General features: G+C 38.0%; 1 non-coding gene across 1 annotated transcript; it reads right to left on the reverse strand.

The window, feature by feature from the left end:
- Positions 1-12403: 12403 nt before the first annotated feature.
- On the reverse strand, positions 12404-12560 carry LOC115868104. The gene has a single exon (XR_004045414.1). It is a non-coding gene; the product is annotated as a U1 spliceosomal RNA (small nuclear RNA).
- Positions 12561-24511: the final 11951 nt, after the last annotated feature.

Here is a 24511-nt window from a genome sequence, read left to right on the forward strand (position 1 = left end):
CCCTGACTGGCTCGTCTCCTCCCCGAGACCCTTCTGTAAGGGGATGTCCAGTGGCCTACATTTGTAGGCCAAAAATATTATTTTTTTATTCAAACTTGTAATATCATTCATAATGCTCTAAGTTTTATATTGTTTGCAGTACTTTAATCAGTTTCATATTTTTTAAAGAAAAAACTAATTTTTTAAAGAAAAAACTATCATACTATTGACTTTCTTTCCATATAGTTCCTGGAACATTGTGTGTGTGTGTGTGTGTGTGTGTGTGTGTGTGTGTGTGTGTTGTGGGGCAATTAAAACAATTAAGACTTTATATAGGCCTGAGATGTATTTCGGAAAGAATAGTACATTTCTTCTCAGTGCTTCTGGTATGCTATAATTTTTATTTACAGTGAAATGAGGTATTAGTATATGTATGTTGCTTTATTAGATAATTTGCCATAATTTTGGTTCTTGAATTAATTGCATCTACACCTTCTGTATGTTACTTAGGATTTTCAGTTTTCTGTAAAGATTTGCAGTCTCAAAACCATGTACAGGACTGTTGAGTTGGAATCGATTTGATGGCAATGGGTATGATCACTCCCAAATCTAGAATTCTGTGATTCTATTAAAACCTTTATTTATTCTCCCATAAATTATTATTTTTGTCTGTTTATATACAGTCCCTTGCTACATCTGCTTCCCATTCAATATGAAAAGGTCTCATGGCTGGACACTCCCTGAAACTTGAAAGAATAATAAACTGCGTTGACTGGTAGCACTCAGAAAGCTATATCATAACCCTTGTGTAGCAGTTAGATTTTATGTCAACTTGCACTTGCGTAGGGGTAGAGTCCAGCCTATCAATTGATTCACAGTATGATGATGCCTCCTGGGAGGTATGACCTTTTTATAAGAGGCACACTATGGAAACCTCACCCCTCTCTCTGCCCTTCCACTTGCCTCTAGCTTGGACTCAGGGCCTGCCACCCAATGCTGAGAGCTGTCTGCACCCTGACCTGCTTCCAGAACTTGGATCCATGTGACTGTGCGTCCACCAGTCTGTGATCTTCCTGAATCCTGCTTCACTTTTCTTCATCATTGACCTGCAGCTGTAGGAGTCTGAGGAGGGCCCTGGCTAGTCTTATACCCTTGGACTTAATATGGACTGGGATAGGAGGCCTTCTTGATATAAGATTACTTCACAGGGGCCCTGATGACATCACGGTTGTGCGCTGGGCTGTAATCCATAGTCTGCAGTTCAAAAATACTAACAGCCTGTGAGAAAACGATTTCGCTTTCTATTCCCATAAACAGATGCAGTCTCAGAAACCCACAGGGGCCACTATGAGCCAGCATGGACTTGATGGCCGCGAGTCTGGAGTTCTGGATATAAAACTCTTCTTGCACAGATATAACTGTGGCAATTACATAACTTCATGTGAACTTGAAAAGTAAGTGCAGGGGTGGAGTCTAGCTTGCCAATCAGGTCACAGCATGATGATGGCTCCTTGTGAGCGTGGCCTTGTCCTGAGGATTCTGGGAACTTCCTCTCTTTCTCCCTGGCAGCAGGCCATGCACTCTCTCTCCTTCAACTTCATGTTGACAAGCCATGTGGAGACTTGCTGTGACCTGCAAGAAGGCCCTCTCTCGGTTTCACCTTCCTGTTATGGAGCTACATTGTCAGAGAGCACTAGTGCTGAGATGTTTCTACGGCTACTGGAGCCACAAAACTTTTCACCCACTGGCCTGTGATCTTCCTGCATTAGGCATTACTGCATGTGTTGCGTGAGTCTGATGAGGAATTTATAGACTAGTATCGGACATATGGGTTAATATTGGACGTATGGACTTGGTCTGAATTGGACTGAGATGTTTTCTCAATATACAATTGCTCTTTGATATACAGCGTTCTCTTATACACAGGTGAGTGTCACTGGCTTGTTCTCTAGTAGACTCCATAGCCCAACACGTTGTGTAACCTGTAGATGAAACCATATTTGGGAAAAGGGTCTTTTAAAATATAGCCAAGTTCAGGATTTGGGGAATGGTGTCCTTCTGGGTTATCCAGGTCAGTCCTGGATCCGATGTCAGATGTCTTTACAAGAAGAAGAGAGAATTAAAACACCAGAAGGCAATCTAAAGACAGAGGCAGAGATTGGAGCTATTCTACAAAACCAAAGGATGCCTATATCCACCTGGGTCTGGAAGAGACAAGGAAGGGCCTTAAAGGAAGAGGACAGCCCTGGCAAAAACACCGAGATTCATGATATCAGTCTTTTAGAGCTATAAGAGGAATAGTTTGTTTTCTAGGATACACATAATAAGAAAACTTTGAATAACAGGCCTTCAAAATGTTCACTACACTCCTCCTACCTAACTCACTCTTGGGTTTTCTATTTTTTCCTTTCCCACAAATCTTTATAATTTACAGTGTCAAATAGGCCAAGGTTGCAAATAAGCTTCTTTTCTACACTAGATTGAGATAAAAGTAGTAAAATATTCTAATCCTATAAATTAATAATATATTATTGGACATAGTTTTAAAATGCATGATGTATTTATTGGCTGATTCAATTTTTGCTCATATTTGGTCTGTGGAGGTTTCAATATTAACATCTGAAAAATATCACTGAGATTAATCTTCCTTCAAATTGCAAACTAATGATAAGAATTCCATTAACTTAATTTCTCAATAAATCAAGTAATAGCTTTACCTCTTGTTTTCTCACTCTTAACTATTTCAAAATGTTCTTCAGAAATTGGACATAACATTCTGATGCGTTTGTGTTCTAGAAATTTCAAAATGAGGGAAAAGGCAGCATTATCATATAAAAATTCTGTCCTCCTCCTGATACAGCAAACACAGAGAATTTTTTTCTTTTATCCCCAGAAATTTGTAGTCGAACTCATCTCAGCTCAATACACACACACACACACACACACACACACACACACACACACACTGTGTTTGAATCCTTGTTGTTTGAAGAGAGCACCTTCTCCATATAACAATGCAGCAGCACATCTAAATTCTAGGGGATTTTATACCTCAGTAAACATCAATACAATGCAAATGGTGATTTACTGGTTTCCTTTTATCTATGATCTTTTATTCATTGCTTCATGTAGAGCAAATGTGAAATGTACTCTTTGTTCCTCAAATACAGAGAGTGCAGATTTCTTGGATCAGCTCTCCTAGATTTAAGAAAGAAAGGAAAGAAAGAGAGAAGGGGGGGAGGGGAGTAGGCGAGCATTCAACATTTTTTGTGTTTTGTGTCATGTACCTTCTAGCATTTAAAAAAAGCAAACACATTTAGAACACTGGTTTGTCTTTAAGAGAATGAGTTTTGTTATTTTAAAATGTTATATTTTAATACATTTTATCAATATCTTAAGGAAATACAAATTTACAGTCGCAGTTTATTAAATTCAAATATGCAATGTTGAGCTCCATAAAACTGCTTCCATGTTTTTGAATGAGAGCTGTGATAATGTGCAGTGGCGAAGTGGAGGGTAAATACCAGGAAAACAATACTGTATGTATGTTTAATAGAGACCTTTTCTCTCAAACACAGAACCAAGACAAACAACACTTATTGCCACTGAGCCGATACCAACCCGTAAGCCCTGATAGCGCAGAAGAAATCCCTTCCATCGGGTCTTTAAGGAAGCAGACTGCCTCATCTGTCTCCTGTGGTGCTGACGGGGAGGTGGGGCCTCTGACCTTGCCACCAGGGATCCTCTTCTCAATGATTGGGAACACTTAACATTTCATTTCCAAATATGATCAAATATGATAAGGTACAGGCCTCACGTGATATTAGAGTTAGGAGCAACTTGACATTATAAAAATGATTATGATAAACTACCTTCAAAACTTTAGTAAATGGAGTAGTGTCAATTTAACAAATGATTACAAAACTATATGACCACTGCTATTGTGGAAATAAATGCATGTTTTAACATACTCAATCCTCACAATAATATTCTAGATATATATATATATATATATTTTATTATAAAGGCAAAGATACTCATTGTAGAAAATGACATGTTAGGGTAATTATTACATATGTGATAATAATAACTTTTAATAGTGGTGAGTTTATGAAACATTTACTCTGTCAGGAAATATTACTAAATACACCTTGCATTTGTTATCCAAGTTAAATTCACAATTGAACTTTAATCTATTTTTCTCCTCACATTGAGACTGTAAAGAGAGATGGAGACACTTTCAATAATTCATCCATGTATAGTGTTGTTCTTGTTACATGCCATAATGCAGGCTTAAACTCTGACAGCCTCACCCACAGCACAGCAAAATACTTTTGGTCCTGCATCAGCTTCATAATACTTTCAGCACTGTGTCCATCCATATCGCGGTCTGCCTCTTTTCACACGACCCTTGGCTATACCACTCTGAGGTTCTCCAGTGATTAGTCCCTCCTGTGAAATGCTCCAACGTAAGTGAGCCGAAATCTCACCATCATCATTTCTTAGGAGCATTCTCACTTTACTTCTGCCCAGACGGATTTCTTTGTTCTATGGAGGTCCATAAGCTATTTGATAGTCTTTGCCAGCAGCACAATGAGAATGGGCCGGTTCCTCTTTGGTTTCCTCTCTCATTTTCAGGCTCTGCTTACATGTGGGCCAAGTGAACATGTCTATGAATGAGCCAGATGCACATTAGTCCTCAGCGTGTTATCTTTTCGCTTTCTCATTTTAAAGAGATCTTTTCCCGCCAGTTTTCCAGCAAAAATTTAAATTGATTTATTGACTTCTGGATCCATGAACCTAATTATTAATCCAAGTAGAAAGAAATTCTTGACAACTGCAATTTCTTCATTGTTTATCATGATGTTGTTTATGGGCCAAGTTGTGAGGATTTATGTTTCCCATGTTTAGGTCATCCTTATTGAAGTCTGTACTCTTTTACTTTCCTCAGTAAATACTTCAAGTTGCCTTCATTTTTGACACGATGTTGTCATCTACATATCTCAGATTATTAAAGTGTCTTTATCCAATATTGATGCTGCATTGCTTATCATAAAGATCGAATAACTAAAGTGAGAGGATACAGCTCGCCTTTTCCTATACTAAGCCATGTTTTAGAAATGGGTAGCTCTGTGTATTAGGTTGGGTTGACTAGAGAAACAAATCCAGAGACACTCATATATGTAGAAGAAAGAGCTTTGTATCAAGAACTAATTATGTATCAGAAAAACATCCCAGCCCAGTCCAGATCAAGTCCATAAGTCAGATACTGGTCCATAAATCCCTCTTCAGACTCACATAGCTACATGCAATGATGCAGAATGCAGTAATATCACAGGCCAGTGGGTGTGACATTTTGAGGATACAATGGCTGTGTAAGCATCGTCATGGTTCTCAGTGCAACTTTTCCAGTTTTAACTTCCACTTTAGTCATACAATCCCAGCCTTTATTCAGGTATTACAAGTTCTGGGACTTTTTCCCATAACTTCCAGCTCTAGATGTGGTTCTTCAAGCAATCAGCAACATATTGCTTTTATCAAACATCTACGTGGTTAAGAGGTGACCATGACATCCAAGACACATCCAAGGAGATATGAGTTGTTGTTGTTAGTTGCCATCGAATTGTTTCCTACCCATAGTGGCCCTGTGCACAACAAACAAAATACTTCACAGCTGTGCGCCATCCTTACAATTGTCTATGCATGAGCCCATTGCTGCAGCAGGGGTGTCAACTAGTCTCATTGAGGGTTGAGGGCCTTCCTCTTTTTGACTCTGCCCCTCCAGCTTAGAAAGTCTGATGTCCTTCTCCAGGAACTAGTCTCTCTTGACAATATGTCCAAAATATATAAGACGAAGTTTTGCCATCCCTACCTTGAAGGAGCACTCTGGCTTTACTTCTTCTAAGACAAATCGGTTTACCCACGGTATTTTCAATGTTCTTCTCCAGCACCACAATTCAAAGGCATCAATTCTTCTGCAGCTTTACTTATTCCAGGTCAAACTTCCACAGGCATATTTGGCCATGAAAAATATCATGGATTGAGTCAGACACAACTTAGTCCTCAAAGTCCTTGCTTTTCGATATTCTAGAGAGGTTTTGTGAAGCAGGCTTATCTAATACAATACACACCTGTTGATCCCTTGACTGCTGCTTCCATGAGCATTGATATAGATCCAAGAAAGACAAAATCCATGACAAGCTCAACCTCATCTCCATTTATCATGACCTTACCTATTGGTATAGCTGTGAGGAGTTCGGTCTTCCTTACATTGAGTTGGAATCCACACTGAAAGCTGCAACCCTTGATCTTCATCAGCAAACACTTCCAGCCTTCCTCAAATTCAGGAAGAGAGGTGTGTTATCCTGCTGTGAGCCAGGATCCACATAACGTTTTAGCAATGATAGCCTTAGATTTGAGTAAGGGCTTCTAAGTGAAAAAAAAGAAAAAAAGATTAATGCTCATTCTTATTTTTTACAGGAAATATTTAAAGAAGTGCACATATCTTCTGAAGATGAACACCTACAATAGAGCCCTTTGAAGTTTTGAAAGTCTTCTTGTGAATCTGAGGAGAAACTAACTTACTTCTTTCAGCCATATTCCTGTCTTTGTCTCTTTAGACTGCCTTAAAGACCCAATCAAAACATTGCATTCTGAGGTCAGTCAGATTCAAGGCAAATAGGTCAGCTCATAGAAGTATGACAACAGTTTCTACAGACCCCTTAGGGATAATCTTGATAGATTTTTCTCGAAGCACACAAGACAATCAAGAGGCATTTTGTGAAGAAGTTTTAATAAAAGTGAAAAAAAGGAGTAAAAGAAGGAAGAGGAGAAGAAGAGAAAAGAGAGAAAGAAAGAGAAAGAGAGACAGAAAGGCTATTGCAAATCGCATTGGGAGAAAATAGGCCAGAACATTTGCAATTAAAAACTTTTTTCTGAGCCCAACATCATATAAAAAATAGTACATCATTACCAAGTGAAATTCGTACCAAGGATGCAGGGATGGTTCAAAAATAATATAAAAAACATAATCCATCACATAAACAAAAAAAAGGATTAAATATGATCCTATCAACCACTTCAGGAAAAACATTTGGCAACATCCAACACCCATTCCTTAAAAAAGCTCTTAAGAAGAAAGGCATAGAATGCAAAATCAACACCACAATGGACAAATATGAAAAGCCAATGTCCAATATTACACTCAATGGAGAGAAACTGACAACATTTCCACTACAGAAGGAGCTTTTATCCCCACTCTCATTCGACATTGTGCTGCAAGTCCCAGACAGGACCATAAGCCAACAGCAAGAAATCAAGGGAGAACAATTACATACAGAAGAAGTGAAACTTAGTTATTTGCAGACGATATGATTTTATATATGGAGAATCCTAAGGTGTCCACAATAGGCTTGCTGGAAACAGTTGAGGAGTTTAGTAGAATAGCAAGGTACAAGATCAACAAGCAGAAATAAATTGGATTCCTATAGACTAATAATGAGAATTTGGAAAAAAAGACATCCGTAAAACAACAGCATTCACAGTAACCACACAAAAACTGAAATTCCTAGGAATCAACCTATCCAAAACAAACACACAAAAGGTCTTTACAAAGAAAACGACAGAGAATTACTACAAGAAATCAAGAGACCTACACAAATGGAGGAATATCCTGTGTTCGTGGTGCAGAAGACTCAATACTGTGGATTTGTCAATACTAACTAAAGCAGTCCACACTTCAACGCAATCCCAATTCAAATCCCAGCATCATTCTCAAAAGAAATGGAAAAAACGAATTACAACTTCATATAGATAGGGGAGAAGCCCAGGACAGACAAAGAACGAACACAGGTGGCTTCGCACTACCTGCCATCAAAACTGACTATACAGCAACAGTTGCCAAAACAGCCTGGTACTAGTACGATGCGAGATTCCTAGACCAATGGATCAGAGCAGAAAACCCAGAAATAAAAACATCGGCATAGAGACAATTGATTTTTGACAAAGGCCCAATAAATATTAAATGGGAAGGTGATGCCCTCTTCCATAAATGGTGTTAGAAAAACTGGATATCCATATGCAGAAGAATAAAATAAGACCTATATCTCATCCCATACACAAAAATAAACTCAAGGTGGACCAAAGACCTAAATGTAAACCCAAAAGCTATCAGGACCATCATTGAGAAAATTGGGACGATTTTAAGTGCCTTAGTACAGGACATACATGTGCTACCAGCTATAACAAAGGAAGCGCATGTGGTAGAAGGCAAAATAGATGAATGGGACCTATTAAAATAAAATATTTGTGTATATAAAAAGATTTAATTAAAAGAAAAAAAATCATATCATTTTGAATGAGGGTAGCGCACTATGGGGAACCAATGCCCATCTGTAGACAACTGGACATCCCTTGTAGAGGGGCAGTGGGGAGGAGATGAGTCACTCAGGCTTCAGTGTAGCAATAATGAAACTCACAACCTTCCTCTAGTTCTTAAATGCTTCCTCCTTCCAACTATCATGATCCCAATTCTACCTTGCAAGTCTGGTTAGACCAGAGGATGCACAGCGGTACAGATGGGAACTGGAAACACAGGGAATCTAGGACAGATGAACCCCTCAGGACCAGCGGTGACAGTGGTAGTACCGGGAGAAAAGAGGGGGTAGAAAGGGGGAATCAATCACAAGGATCTACACATAACCTCCTCCCTGGGGGATGGGAAACAGAAAAGTGGGTGAAGGGAAACACGGGGCAGTGTAAGATAAGATAAAATAATAATTTATAAATTATTAAGGGTTCATGAGGGAGGGGGGAGCGGGGAGGGAGGGGGAGGGGAAGAAGGAAAACGAGGAACTTACTCCAGAAACCCAAGCGAAAAGTGAATTTTGAGAATGATGAGGACAACGAATGTATAAGTGTGCTTCACACAATTGATGTATACTGTATATGGATTGTGATAAGAGTTGTATGAGCCCCAATAAAATTATCTAAAAATAAAAAGAGTAAAACAAGAGCCCACAGATTGGGAAAAGATATTTAGCAGTGACATAACAGACAAAGAAGCCTACAACAAGAAAAAACAAATAACCCTGTGAGAAGGTGGTCAAAAGACCAGAACAGACAATTCACAAAGGAGGACACCTGAATGGCTAATAAGCACAAGGAACTACTCTCATTCTCGAGCCACCCAGGAAATGAAAGTCAAAGCAGGCCTGTGAAACCATCTAACACCCATTAAAAACACAAACAAACAAAAACTAAGAACAAAAAATCCAGGGAATTATGTAGAGTGATTGCAGCTCTTATATACTGATGGTGGACTTGTAAATACACACAACCACAGAGGAAAGTGATCTGGATTTTACTAAAATATCTGGCAATAGAAATACCATAGACTGCAAAGAAATAAGAAACAGATCATGAACTGATGTATGCTCCCCCGTGTTCACTGCAGCAGAGTTTATAATAGCTAGAAGTTGGAAACAGCCTAAATTCCCATAAGTGCAAGATGAGATTAAAGCAAACGAACAAAAACTCTGGTATATAAACACAATGGAATATTACGCATCCCTAAAAACCTAAAAAACAGGGATGAAACCCCTCATGACTTGGAAGGGTTTAGAAAACATTATGCTGAGTGAATAGTCAATCACAAAAGGACCAATACTGTATGAGTTCACTGCTGTAGGAGCAAGCACCAGGACGGGCACAGGCTCAGGTTTGCAGGGCATCCAGTCTTCTGACCAGCATGGCCAGACAACCTGGTAGAGAGCCTGACTGGTGCCAACGAACCATACACCATCCTCTCTAGGTATGTGTCTTCAAGGTCACTTTAGCAGTGGACTCTGTACACCAGATGGGATCAAATTGTTAAAGACCAGGAGGGAATGTGGACTACTGAGTGGAGTGACTGCCATGCAAAATTATGATGAATTCCCCCCTCCCGGATAGATAGACATCGCTATAAACAGGATGAAAGAGACTGTGTTAGTCTAGGTAGACTAGAGACACAAATTCATGGAGACTCATATGTGTATAAGAAAGAGTTTTATATAAAGGGTAAATGTATATTAAGGAAACATCCACGCCCAGTCCAGATCAAGTCCATAAATCCAATATTAGCCCATATATCCAATACCAATCTAGAAAGTCCTCATCTGACTCATGAAACACATGCAATGACACCGAATGCAGGAAGATCACAGGCCAGTGTAGGAAGTCATGGATCCAGTGGTGATGTGAGCATCTCAGTGCTGGCAGTGGTCTCCATGTGGCTTCTCTAGCCCCCAGGGCTGCATCAAGATAGGTCCATGTGGCTTCTCCTCAGGGATGTCTCACAGGGAGTCAGCCTTGTCAGTGAAGAGTCTCCAAGGGTTGAGAGAGAGAAGTGTTTCCCGCCTCCAAGGAAGACATACCAGTTGCCAGAATTCTCCCAGGCCCACACAGAGGCCTCATTGGCTATGATCTGATTGGCAGGCTAGACTCCACCCCTACACTCTTAATCCTCAAATTGACATGAGATTATGGAAGGACCACAGAAACTGCTTGGAAAGTCAAGTCAGGAGAGGGCAAAAGGGGCAGGTACATTTTGGGGAGCACAGGTGCATAACTGTTGGTAGGAAAAGTGGTAGGACCAACATCTAAGTGGCTGGAAAATGACTAAAAATACTTTTAAGAACTCTAAGGATGGAGTATCCCTGGTAATATACACTGAATAAACCACATTGTACATCCTGGGGACCAAAAACAAGTGTCACAGAACACTGGGGCACTGACTTCTGGATCTTCAAGGTGTACAACATGCTTCAGAGGCTGCAACAATGAATTTCCATGCAGAAATTCCACTAAGTGAACTAGACTCTCCTTCAATCTCACATGTAACCTGAGGACTTTCATGGTGCTTGAAGAAGCATCAATAGCTATTCCAAGATTATTGAACTGTCAGTAGACAGACAACCATTAATTTGCTACATCAGTGCCCTATTTGCTGTCTGGAGTTTTAAAGGCTTATTTCTGAATAAGCAGCCATCTAAGGCAGATGTCAACTAAATCCCATGGAAGAAGTACACCTACATCAGGGACCCAGAGATTGTCAATCATATACTCTGAAGCCGAAGGAGGGAATAGTATCAGAGCCTCAGCTGTGAGATTCTGGTTTACAGAAGGCTCTGGATGACAGTGGGAGCCCTTCAAGATACAGTCAGAGAGTTACATAGGAAATGAGCTTCCGGTCATTTTTCTCTATGCATAATAGAGGGACGGGAATAAATTGGTTACCAGAATGCAATGGAGAGCCAACTTCAGGAGATCAAAGTGATAAACCTGACTTGAACAGCTAAAACCTCTTCAGTTGATCACTCCTCCGATGGGCCTGATCTGTTTTTCAACATTTTCTGGATTTTTTGTTTGTTCTTATTGGGGCTTATCTCAGACACATATTGTCATTGAGGGTGACCCTCTTGAGTCTTTGTTCTTTGTTTTTATGCTTTTTCATTATAAGAAACCTAGGATTGATGAACCTATAGAGCTAGCAGTAGAATAATGGTATCTGGTGGGTACAGTCATGTGTGTGTTGAGGGTTGTGTGTGAGCTGATGTCAAGGAGTTCAAGAAGGAAGAGAACGTTTTGAAACCGATTGTGGTAGCAATTGTGCAATATTCCTTGATGTGATTTCACTATGGAATGATATGACATCTGTATTAGCTCCCAATAAAATGGCTTAGGGAAAAAAAAATCACCTTTTTCCCCATCACAATAATGTCACTGTTCACCCTTGTAGGGTAACAAGGGCTCTCCTATGAAAATTTCTTTGGGAAACCTTACCCAATGTACAATCCTATTTTTTTGTCCTCCAGACTTCTTCTTTATCCCCAAACTCAGAAAGTACTAAAAAGGAATACAATTTGAGTCTTTCAAGCATACCAAAACTGACATTTTAAAATGGAATAAACTAAAGAGGGTAGAATTCTTCAGAGAAGGGTTAGAGAGATAACAATATCACTTTCATAAGTACGTAAACATAGAAAACATTTATGATATGATGAGAAATAATATGTTCCCATTCTGATTTTAAAAAATCATTTTATTGGGGGCTCTTACAGCTCTTATAACAATCCATACATCAATTGTATCAAGCAATTCACACTTATGTTGCCATCATCCTTTGCAAAACATTTTCTTTCTACTTGAGCTCTTGGTATCAGCTCCTCTTTTCCTCCCTCTCTCCCCCACCCTTCCACCCTTGTGAAAGTTTGATCAATTATAAAATATTATTATTTTCATGTCTTACACTGTCTGTTGTCTCACATTTCTGTTGTTTGTCCCTATTTTTAAAATAAATGTTTCCATAATTTTGTAATAATATTTTTTGAATTACCATAGCATTTACTGCATCATCCCTGGAGATAGAAAAAACATTTTTTTCCAGGGAATAGCACGAACGCAGTCCCCCAGTACCAAAAATTATGCAGTTGAGTTTCCCACATTTGGGGAAATCGCAGGGGTCAGCACACCCGAAGTGCAATGGATAAGCCTCGCCCTGGGAAAGCCACCTTCGTGATCATGGTAGGCGATAGAAACTTTAAAACATGACATATACCACGTACTCACAGAGCTTACACCCAGTCGTCTTCCAAGACACATCCAATCTTAATGAAAATAGCACCAGGATGAGTAAACACGGTATACTGAGATCAGAAATAAACAAATAAATAGATATACAAATTCACATCTGATAAATATTTCTAATAGTCCACCTCCATTAGAAAATACTAAAAATTAGCTGAACAATCATATGATTAACAAATGAACTTGAACTACATTGGCATGAAGCAATCCATAACTAGAAAAACGTCACCATGGTTCCATGTTTTTCCTCTGGGAACTTTTGCTACACAGACTACGTGACATACATCCCACTGGACTGACATGATTAAGTGTCAAGGGAGTGACATTGCAGAGCTAATGCAAGCTTGAATGACACTGACTAAAAAACACAGGATTATGTTGCTAGAGCTAGAAGTAATATAGATGGTTAGCTTTCATGACTATGATTATAAATAATTATTAATTGAACAAAATTGATGTTTCCATTAAGTGAAATTAGAACAAAAATTAAAGGGATTTAATTCAACCAAAGGAGCAAGTAGTACTGTATTGGATATATATTATAATCCATCGACTCTTTTTATTTTTTATAATATTATTTATTATTTTTGGCTTGCTGAAAATACATATGTTAAGTTGTTTTGCTCTTTTAATTTTAGGCATATTTGAAAACAAAGCATTTAAAGTAATATTTTCCTATACATTCTAATACAGAACAAATTATGTAGAATGCACTTTTCCATAGACTCATCATTTAAAGAAAATATTGTGTATTGAACATTTTCAAAATTCATTATTTCAAATAGCAAGTAGTTCACTATGGTATATGTTTATGAAGAGGACAATATTTCTTCTTTTTGTTCATGGAAATAAGTTTATTTATTTTGACAAGATTCAATCAAACAAGTTAACTTATTTTGACAAGATTAAATCAAATCTGTCACCAAGTAAGAACGATTAGACAATTGGTAGTTTTTTTTTGGGGGGGTGAGGAGGCGTTGTCCTTATAGTTTAAATGTAATAGCATTTAATTAATATTTTAAATAAACTTTTGAACTTCAGTAAATTAGTTTTTGCCTACTTCAGAAGATTAAAGATGATAATATGGATGTGCTTAGCCTTGACAATATTGACGGTGGATCTAAAAATAGTGCTGGAGTTCATATTAGAAGACAGAAGCAATTATGAGTAGGATTCAAAGGATATTTCTTCTATTAATTGCTTTACTGATTTTATTCTGAAAATATATATATGAACACTCACTATGTTTCAGACAGAAACCATAAATAGATAAGAAAAACCAAGTCCTGATTTGCTGTAGTTTATATTTTAGTGGAGGCAAAAATCAGATATAAAATATCAGGTAGTTGTAAATGCTGAGAAAAAAAGCATAGCCCTCCATGGGGAGAGAGCGTGCTAGCATTGTCCAGATAAAGATACTCCCGTAGCAGTCACACTGATCTGAAAGAATCAGTAGGATACGAGTACCATGCAAACATTTAGGTAAAAGTGTTGCAGGCAATCAATCGATTTTAAAACACATGTGCACGATTTTGAGAGAGAAGCTGAAGCACACCTTACATGCTGGGGCACATCAAAAGGAAAAGGCCGGATAAAAGGAAACGGGGGAGGAAATAAAGCCACAGGACGAGGCAAAGTACTGTTCCAATGCCACCAACTACCAGGTACCAGCTGTGGTCTGGGCCTGTCTGATTCGTGCTTACCCCAAGTGTGTCAGAGTAGAACTGGACTCCACCGTGGTCTCGTCGGTTGATTTTTTAAAGAGTAGATCACCAGGACTTGCTTTTGAGGCACCTCTGGGTAGATTCGAACTTCCAACGTTTGGTTAGCCGCTGAGCACAGGGACTTGATGGTGGTGAGTTTGCTGGTTCATTTGTGTTAAGGCACTCTGCAACATGAGAAGATGGGATCAAATCTTACTGAAACTATCTTTACTACAATATTTATCAATATTAAACAAAGCTAACATTATTTCCCATCAGTAAGTTCTGATTTTCTAGGGGAGAATGCTGGCATAATTATTGTAATCTGTACGACAGCAGTGCTTTTCTTAACATTGCAACGACGTCACAATGAAGGTTTTGGTCACTTTTTGTTCATAGTTCACTAGGAGTTCACCTGGTGTATTTTTTATTGCTTCGTTTCAAGAAAGTTAAGATTCAGGATGTCTATTTTTTTTAAAAAAGAGGCTATTAGCTGCCTATAAATTCCAACTTGAGAGAAATCTGTACTATTAATTTCCAGAATGAAATTCTCCTTGTGATTACATAAGCCAGAGAAGATTTCATGTCGCTGGGGAATTTAATGCTGGAATGATCTTGGGATTTGCATCGTAATTGGTTTGACACACATGCCATACTGCTCAGAGCTATGTAGACAGATGGTAATGAATATAGTAGCCATGTCCCTGAGATCAGGATAAAAAACATGTTGAAATTGATTTTTTTCAATCTTCGGGGCTTATAAGTAACCATGATATCTAGAGAGCTGATTTAGATAAGCTTTAAATAAGAATATGATCACATTAATGGTAATTATTAGAAAGTAGCACAGAATGAAGCTTCTTAATTTCCTTTCTGGGTTTTAATTAACAATTAGGAGAGAAGTTATTTGGCCTATTATTAGGTTCCATTATATTTCTTCCACTTTATTTTTCCTTTTTACATCTATCTACCTCTGTGTCTATATAGACATATACATATGTGCATGCAAAACTAAAACGTCAAAATATCAATTTATTAGTGAATGTTCTAAACAATTTTATTTTAACCAAATAATGGAACTGTGGCATAGTTATAAATATTCTTTTACATATCGGATGTTCTTATTAGTTGTGATCACTTTGATTTCAGCGCATAGTGATTGATCTATTTAGAGTAGACCTGTTCCAAAGAGTATTTCAGACCATATTTTCAGGAAAAGATCACCATGTCTGTCTTCTGCATTGCTTCTGGAAGGGCGAATGTGAACTGCCAAACTTTTGGCAAGTAGTGGATGGCTTACTTATTTGTTCACCCCAAGGACTTTTTGCATAAGCTAAGCTCTAAGTGGAATAAAACAGAGTTGCATCTGAAAATTCTGAAATCTAAATTAATGGAGATTCTTATGGAATCAAGGAATTTCTGAACCACATATTTCCTTTTACATTATTGAGAAATTGGCTGCTTTTACATTGTTATGTAAAAGCAAATGTTACAGTAATTGGGCAATTGGTAATAGAAGCTATGTTAATGAAGTAAAATTCAAATGTAAAATAATTAAAATATTTTCCTTAATACCTTACCATTTGCCACACCAGTCAAAATATACAGCAAAATGCACACAAATAATGCTGTTACCAATCATATATGTAATAGCATAAAATAATAAAACCATGTTTAAGTTTTAGAGAAATGGAGTACATTTCTGTGTTAGTCTGGGTAGATGAGAGAAACAAATTCATAAACATGCATGTGTGTATAAGAGAGAGTTTTATATAAAGGGTAATTGTACATTAAAAATATCACCCTAACCCAGTTCAGTCCAAGCCCCAAAGTCCAATATCAGCCCACATGTCCAAAACCAATCTATAAAGTCCTCTTCACACTCAAAACACATGACGCCAAATGCAGGATAATCACAGGCTAGTGGGCAGAAAGTCTTTGGATCTAATGGAAGTGTAAGCATCTCAGCGCAGGCAGGGGTCTCCATGTGGCTTCTCCAGCTGAGGGCACTAGCGTAGTTCCATGTGTCTTGTCAATGAAGTGTCTCCCAGGAAGTGAGCCAAGAGAGAAGTTTCTCCCACCTCCCAAGAAGAAATACAGGAATTCCCAGAATTCTCAGGAGAAGGCCATGCCCACACAGGGGTCTCATTGGCTATGATCTGATTGACAGGCTAGACTCCACCCCTACACTCTGAATCCTCAAATTGACAAATGATCATATAACTACTACAACTTCTGTATTATTTTTTAATGGCTTTGAAGGGGTCAATACAGCAAATTCATAACAAAGGAAAAGGTTGTTTCATTGAGAAGTATAAAATTATTTCTAATTCAGAAAGTTATGAAAATGATCTATTTTTCATCATGTTATTCATCAAAAAGGCAATTTTTGTCTAGTAGGACCATTTAGGGCAGTGGTTCTCAACATGTGGGTCTTGACCCTTTTGGTGGTGGAATGCCCGTTTCACAGGGGTCGCCCAATTCATAACAGTAGAAAAATTACTGTTTGAAGTAGGAATGAAAATAATTTTATGAAGTAGGAATGAAAATAATTTTATGGTTGTGGGCCACCACAACATGAGGAGCTGTGTTAAAGGGTCACGGCATTAGGAAGGTTGAGAACCACTGATTTAGGTGGTTAAAATTTCGATATCAGTATTATGGATTAACCTGGAACTTTTTGCATTTAATTTTAGCTATGTGTTTTCTTCCTAGCACTTTTCCTCTGATCACTTTAGAGATAGTGGAGTTGTTCATTTAAAACAAAGTCTGAAATTTAAAACATACCTTTTTCAGTTCCTGGCATAGTAAAGTGCTCAATAATTGTTTGAGGAATTAATGAGTAAATCTAGCTTTATATACTTTTTTGTAAAAGAGCAAATTTTCAAGATAGTAACTCAAACCTAGGCCCACTGCCATTACATTGAGTCTGACCCGATAGAGGGTTACAGAGATGGCAAACCTGTGTGGGATCCGGTAGCTAAATCTGTCAGAAGCAGCTGGTAGGTTTGAACACTGGACCTTTCAGTTAGCAGCCCAATGCTGAACCTGCAGTGCCACCAGGCCTCCTTATTTACTAGGCATTCATTTTATCTTTTTAAAATTCTGTTAGTAATTCCACTAGTAATTATATATGTTTCCCATGCAATTCAAGTATCATTCAAAATACTAGTAACCATGTATATTTACCAAATATTTTTAAAAAACTACTTGTACAGCATGAAGGTTTAAAAATACAAAAGTACAAACTAGCAATTCATAATACTTAGAAAACAGTTATATCTCATGACACAAAGTTCACCTTTAAAATGTTAGCTTAAATTATTATTACTTTTAATTTAGAAAAGATAGTGTAACATGTTTTCTAAGCTTTCCTATTCAGCAGAGAAAGAGAACACGATTGCATGTTTACTTGATGACGGAGGCCATTATCATAAATCTCAGTTATGTGACGTCTTTTACTGTTACAGATATAATGGTGACTTCATACATTGATGGTGTGGATTTTACTATCACATTTTAAGAGTGTAATGGAATCAAGTACATAATACATGGCAAAATAGCAATTATTTTTGGTGCCTTTCATATCTTAGTCACTTTCATCTGTTGTATTTATTTTTTGTTTCCCAAGTCATTGTATTGGCTAGGGAGGAGCTCAGAATTAGGGCTTGAACATATTGATTGGAAGATAGGTTATTTGAGGGTATAATGTAAGGGTAAAGAAAATACAGATAAGAAACGAGCTCAATTCCATAAGAAATCCTGAAATACATAATCTTTTTAAAAAATTCTCAACAGGCTTGTCTTAATATACCACTTTCTATTTACAGTGCCCTCTAAAACATAAAAATTTCTCCAAATGCTGGCAGTTGAACATGGTGCCAGATGTTTTATTTAACAAAATTGAAGCTCAAAATAAATTTGCTTGTCATTCATTGCCCTTTGGAGAATTTTACAATAAAAGAAAGAGAGATGAGAGGGAGTGAGAAAGAGAGAGAGAAAATGAAGGCAAAGGAAAGTAGAGAGCCACACAGGAATCACAGTCATACATTATATATAAAAGATTACAAACACCCATAATTGTAACTGAACTATTTCAAATAGAAAAATGAATAACCAGTTAGTAGGCACCCATATTCATAAACTCATAAAAGTCAACATGCAGATTGTGCTACATGGTAGCAATCCATATATAATAATTATCACATATTAAAATAAAAGGGTATGTAATGAGAGGTGAAACATTTTAATGAGAATTCTTAAAATTTTTAGCCTACTTCTTTTCATTTGAATTTTGCACTGGTAAAACAGTTATAAATAGAGAAAATATCTAATTTTATTCACAAGAGCATTTGACTGTAGGGATCACAACAAATTATGGCTATCGTTGAGAAGGATGAGGATTTCAGAATACCTCCTTGTGCTCATGCAGAACCTGCACCTGGACCAAAAGGCAGTCTTCATGTAGAACTTGTACACGCATCAAGGGAATACTGCAGGATTCAAAATCAAGAAAGGTTTCTGTTGGGTCATATTCTTTCACTAGACTTAAATCAGTCTGTACACAGAGCAGATAACACCAGCAACTGAACTACAGAAAGAAGAACTCAACATCAGGACTGGTAAACCAAAAGCTCAGAAAGAAGAAGATGCTTGAGGAGATGGATGGACACAATGGCTGCAAGAGTGGACTCAAGCTCAAGCATCATTGTGAAGATGGCGCAGGACCGGGCCAGGCTTGCTTCTGTTGTAAGTAGGGCTGCTATGATTGGGGAGTCACTTGACAGTGTCTGACAAGGAACGTGTTTAAGATATTTTATTTTTCTATCACATTTTACTCATGGTCATATAAATATTATTCTAAGGTAACCAGAGTACCTAACACAATAATTCGGCTTTTCTCTCTCTCTCTCTTTTGTTTTCATGTCATCAGAGAAAAGCTATAGTTGATCTAAGCCTTTATAAGATTACTTACTCCCTTGTAGTACTTTTATCAATGGCATGTTTTTCTTCTATTTTTTTCTACATTGAAAATAACTGTTGACTTCTTCTGTGTGTCATTGCTTGAACAGACCTCTTGGAATCTATAGGCACAAATGTAGAGGACAAGAAGCTTTGCAAGTGTTCTCACACGTATAGAATGTAGTCAGCTAGAGAAGACTCTAAGAGCAGTTCTCAACCTGTGGGTCATGACCCCTTTGGGGGTCGAATGACCTTTTCACAGGAGTCGCCTAAGACCACTGGAAAACACGTATTTCTGATGGTTTTAGGAAACAAGACACCTGTCCTCTATCTGTCTCCAGGCGGGTCAGCCCACATGCAGATACGCCCACATACGAGTACCCGGCATGAAGACTGTTACCCATGCTACACCATGCTTCAAGACAACATTTCATTTATTTGTAATAAATGAAATATAGAAATAAATATTTCACAATATATAATTACATATTGTTTTGTGATTAATCACTATACTTTCATTATATTCAATTTGTAACAATGAAAATACATCCTGCATATCAGATATTTACATGATGACTCATAACAGTAGCAAAATTACAGTTATGAAGTAGCAATGAAAATAATTTTATGGTTGGGGGAACTGTATTAAAGGGTGGCAGCATTAGGAAGTTTGAGAACCATTGCTCTAAGAGAATGTTATTTTTCCCAGGTGTCATGGCCAAATATTTCAATAACAACTAAATTTGTTCTTAGTTTCTCTAAATTGGGAACCAATATATTCGTTCAAAATTGAGGAGAAAATATTTGTAAATTATTTTTCTATTTTAAGGTCTTCCCTTGGAAACATAGCTGCCTCTCTCTCTTGAAAACGTATTTATTATTTATTAATTGTCTATCAAAAATATCCACCACTCGTCCCTCAGTTTGTCATACTGTGGTGGCTTGTGTGTTGCTGTGCTTATGGATGCTAGGTCACTGAGATTTGAAATATCATCAGAGTCACCTAAAATGAATAAGTTTCAGCAGAGCTTCCAGACAAATAAGACTGTAGAGAAATAGGCTATCCTTACCTAGAAAATTAGCCACTGAAAAATTTATGGGTAGGGTAAAAACATTTTCAGAAAATGAAAAACTTGAATGGAAGCAGAACATTCTCAGAAATAATGTGAGAACATTATGACCCCTATGGTTAGAAGGTAGTCAAAATATAACTGAAGAAGGGCAGCCTTTTCAAAGTACAGTGGACCATAAAGACACGATGGAATAAAAACTGTGTGAATTAAGTGCTTGGGAACATTCCTTTGCTGATGAAGTACCTCAAAATAAGAAGAAATGCATGCAAGCGTCAATTAGTAATTGATATGAGAATGTACAATGTATGAATCTTGGGAAATGGGATGCTATGAAAAATGAAATGGAATGCATAAAGATCAATAGTTTACGTTCTAGTGAGATGAAATGGACTGGTACTGCCAGAGAATCAGAAAAAGCATATGCTTATTATGCTGAGAATGATATAATAAAAAGAAATGCTTTTCCATTGATTATCAAAAGGAGAGTTCAAAAAATAGCTTGAATCATAATGCTGTGTGTGACAGGATAAAATCAATTAGCATATTAGAAAATATAGTCAATATAGCTATTATTTAAATTTAAGCACCAACCTCTAAAGCTAATGATGCTGAAATTAAGAACTCTACTAATGTATTCAGTCTGGAATCAAACAAATGTGTAATCAAAATGTAACAATAATTATAGGTGAATTGAATGCCAGAGATGAAGTTTGAGGGTCTTTCATTGGGTGCATATGTATTTATTATGGTAATGGTCTACTGATCTCTTGAGTATTATGTAATACTCTTGATCTCTTGAGCATTATGTAATACCCATTGTTGTCTCTCATTATCCTGTGCACCTTGAGGTCTTTTTTGTCAGAGATTCATATTGTCATTCCTGCATTTTTGTTTTATTGCCATTAGCTTGGTAAATGTTTTGCTATGCTTTGACTCTGGTCTGTGAATTTGAGGATCTTGGTGGTCTAATCCAGTTTGCTATCTTTGTCTTTCTATGGGTGTGTTAAATCTGTTAACATTCAGGTAATTAAATCTAATTGCAGGTTAGTTGCTGTGATCTCTGACTATTTGTGCTTGATATTCTCCTGTCTTGCCCATTTATTGGGTGACATGTACGTGGAATTTATTCTTGTCTTGGTTCTCAGTTCAATTTGTAATGTTTGGGTGCTGATTGCCATGTACAGGTTTCTGGTAGTATTACCTTGGTGGTGGTCTCTCTCATGTATGTGTGCTTCAGCTGTTGGTTTTCTGCCCATAAAGAACTGAATGGTACTTTTTTTTGGGTAATGCTGGCTTTGTTTTTATGAATTCTCTAGATATTTCCTGATTCAAGAATACTGTTATTTCTTCTTCAAATTTTTGGGTTTCAGTTATCATTTTTCATCTTTCAGGAATATGTTGCTTCAATTCCTTTTTTCCTGCATGGTCTCTGCAGAGAAGTCTGAGCTTATTTCTGCTTACCTTTATATGTGACTTCTTTTTGTTCTCGGTAGCTGCTCTCATTATTCTCTCCTTTTCCTTGAAGTTGGATAATTTGAATACAATGTCTTGATGTGTTTGGAGGGATTTAATCTAATTGGTGTTCTCACTGCTTCTTGGATGGTTATCATCTCTTCTTTTGTGATATTCCGGAAATTTTCTTCCAAGAATTCCTTTACTATTTTATCTGTAGGCTTATTTGTTTCTTCCTGCTTAGGATCCCCAATAATTCAAATATTGTCTCACTTTATGTTCTCCCCACACCATCCTCATTCTTTCTTCAGACTCTTTTGATTTTTTGTTTGATTGTTTCTTTTGTTTACTGAATTCTCCTTGGTTATCTTCAAGGTCATTGATTCTTTTTCCCCTTCTTCCATTCTATTGCTGAGATCTTTCATTGGATTCCTTCATTCTGCTACCTCAACCCTTAACTCTTGGATTTCATTTTGGTGTGAGGATTCTTGTATCTCTCATTTTTTATTTGATTTCTGGATTGATCCCCTAATTTCCTATACAGCTCTAAACAACATTCCCTTGAATTCTCTATGCAACTATTCAAGGACTGCTTCTTCTGTGTAAACTGTTGGGTTTGGATCATCTTAATGATTGATTTCTGTTTCTCTAGATCTTGTGTGTGTGTGGTAACTGCTGGTGTTAGCTGTTGTGTGTGTCGTACCATGGATAAGCTAAGGTGCTGTCCGGGCTTCTGTAATTTGTAGAGAGGAAGGGATGGCTCCATAGGTTAGGGGAAAGGTATTGTGTGTTAATGATGGGGGAGTGTTGGTTGGGTGATTAGTAGAAATAGGTTACAGGTAATTGGGACTAGGTTTTAGTTAGTGGTAGTAATCATAGTAAGCCTTCCTGTTAAATGTGTTAGTTTTTAATGGGTTGGGAAAGAGGTTTATGGGAACTATGTTTTTACTTGTTAAAGATAGTGTGTGTTATTGAGGTGTAAGAATCAGTTTCCAAAGTTTATTAAGGATAGGGTGCATGAGAGGTGTATTACATCTACCAGAGTCCCTTGTTGACTTTGTAATTTATGTAGGGAGTGTGCAGTCCTTCAATTATTTGCGTTTATAACAGATGTCCTCTTTATAGTGGGTTTCTACATGACTCAGGACTCTCTGCTCCTTACATATGATCCAGGATAGAGAATTCTATTGTAGTAGAATTCCCAGGGAGGAGGGGATTTCTAACTAGAGGAGGGGAAGCCCACTGAGAAATCTTGACTGCTGAATTCCAATTCCTCTTGTGGTGAAGGGGCTATCTGTTTTCTTTCTGAGAAGATAGTAAGAATGTATCTACCAACTACCTGGAGCCAGGTGCAATACAGATTCAATCTGTGTTTCTGAATCTCTCTCTCTGCTTCTGGCTCTCTCCCTAAGTTGTTGGGGATATCTATTTCAAGGGCCTAATTTTTATCTGTTATTAGGGGAGTATGGAGGGCCTCAGCATGGGGGTTATCCCAATTGGGGTTCAGATCTGCGGGCCACAGTAGTGTCTAGTGTCCAGGCCCTCCAGCAGTCCATGTAGATGTCCGTGTTATGCCCTAGAGATGTAGGATATCAGAAGCCAAGAACCCCTAGGGGGCACAGTGCCTGGGTCACCTAGGAGGAGGGTGTGTCATAGCATGGAGGTTGCCTGGAAGGCAGTGGGGTGTGCACAGGGGAGACAGGTGAAGACACGAGAAGGTCTCAAGTAAAAGTGGGGGAGGGATTACGGCAAGGAACTGTGGTCCTCCATTCATGTGGGTAGAAAATGGCAGGGAGCACGGTTCTCCTTTTGCCAGGTAGGGATATGCAGGTGACCTTGGAACTGCAGTGCCTGTGCTACTGGTTGTGGGGGAGGGAATGCAAGGGGCCATGGCAACCTGGGGTCTCAGGGTGAGAGAGTATCACAGGAGAACAGAGCTTCGGTCTTTGGGAATCAAGGCAAATGGGTCCCAGTGCAGGGTAAAGGAGAGGAGCCCATGACTAGCAAGCACAGCTGTGCTGTCTGTGAGGAAACTCACAACACATTCTGGGGTGCTGTTAGACCAGGACCGGCAGCCGACTCCCACAAAATGGCCTCCTTACCACTGTTCTGGATTTCACACAAAGGAAATTCCTGAAGGGTGACCCTTCTTCTGTGCCATCTTCCTGGAAGTCCTCTAGAATGCTAAAGATATGTTGCACAAGACGTCTTTAACATTTTGAAAAGCACGGGTTTTACTTTATGCATTTAAGTGTGCCTGACCCAATTGCTTCACGTGCGTGTGAAAGTTGGATATTAACTAAGGAAGACAGAACAATCAGTGCCTTTGAAATATGGTAATTCCAAAAAATGTTGAAAGTACCATGGACTGCCCAAAAAAAAACAAACAAATCTGTCTTGGAAGAAATATGGACAGATTGTTCCTTAGAGGCAAGGGATTTAGTCTCATGTACTTTGGACATGTTATCAGGAGGGCTTGGTCCTGGATAAAATAGAGGATAAATGAACAAGACACAGTGTTAATCCAACCACATTGATAGTTCCATTATTTTTTTTATCACAATCTGCTTTTTCCAGTGGAGAAGTAGAAAAAACAAGTAAAATGAAAACATGTGTAAGCGACCACTGAAGGCCATAGGTTGAGCTGCCACATAGATTTGAGGAGGCTGTCTAAAGTGTTGTGCCCGATCTGACCCCACCCGCCCATCCCCATTC

This window comes from Echinops telfairi, unplaced genomic scaffold, assembly GCF_000313985.2.
Source record: "Echinops telfairi isolate 266 unplaced genomic scaffold, ASM31398v2 ScPeMD7_6;HRSCAF=24_1, whole genome shotgun sequence".
Classification (NCBI taxonomy): domain Eukaryota; kingdom Metazoa; phylum Chordata; class Mammalia; order Afrosoricida; family Tenrecidae; genus Echinops; species Echinops telfairi.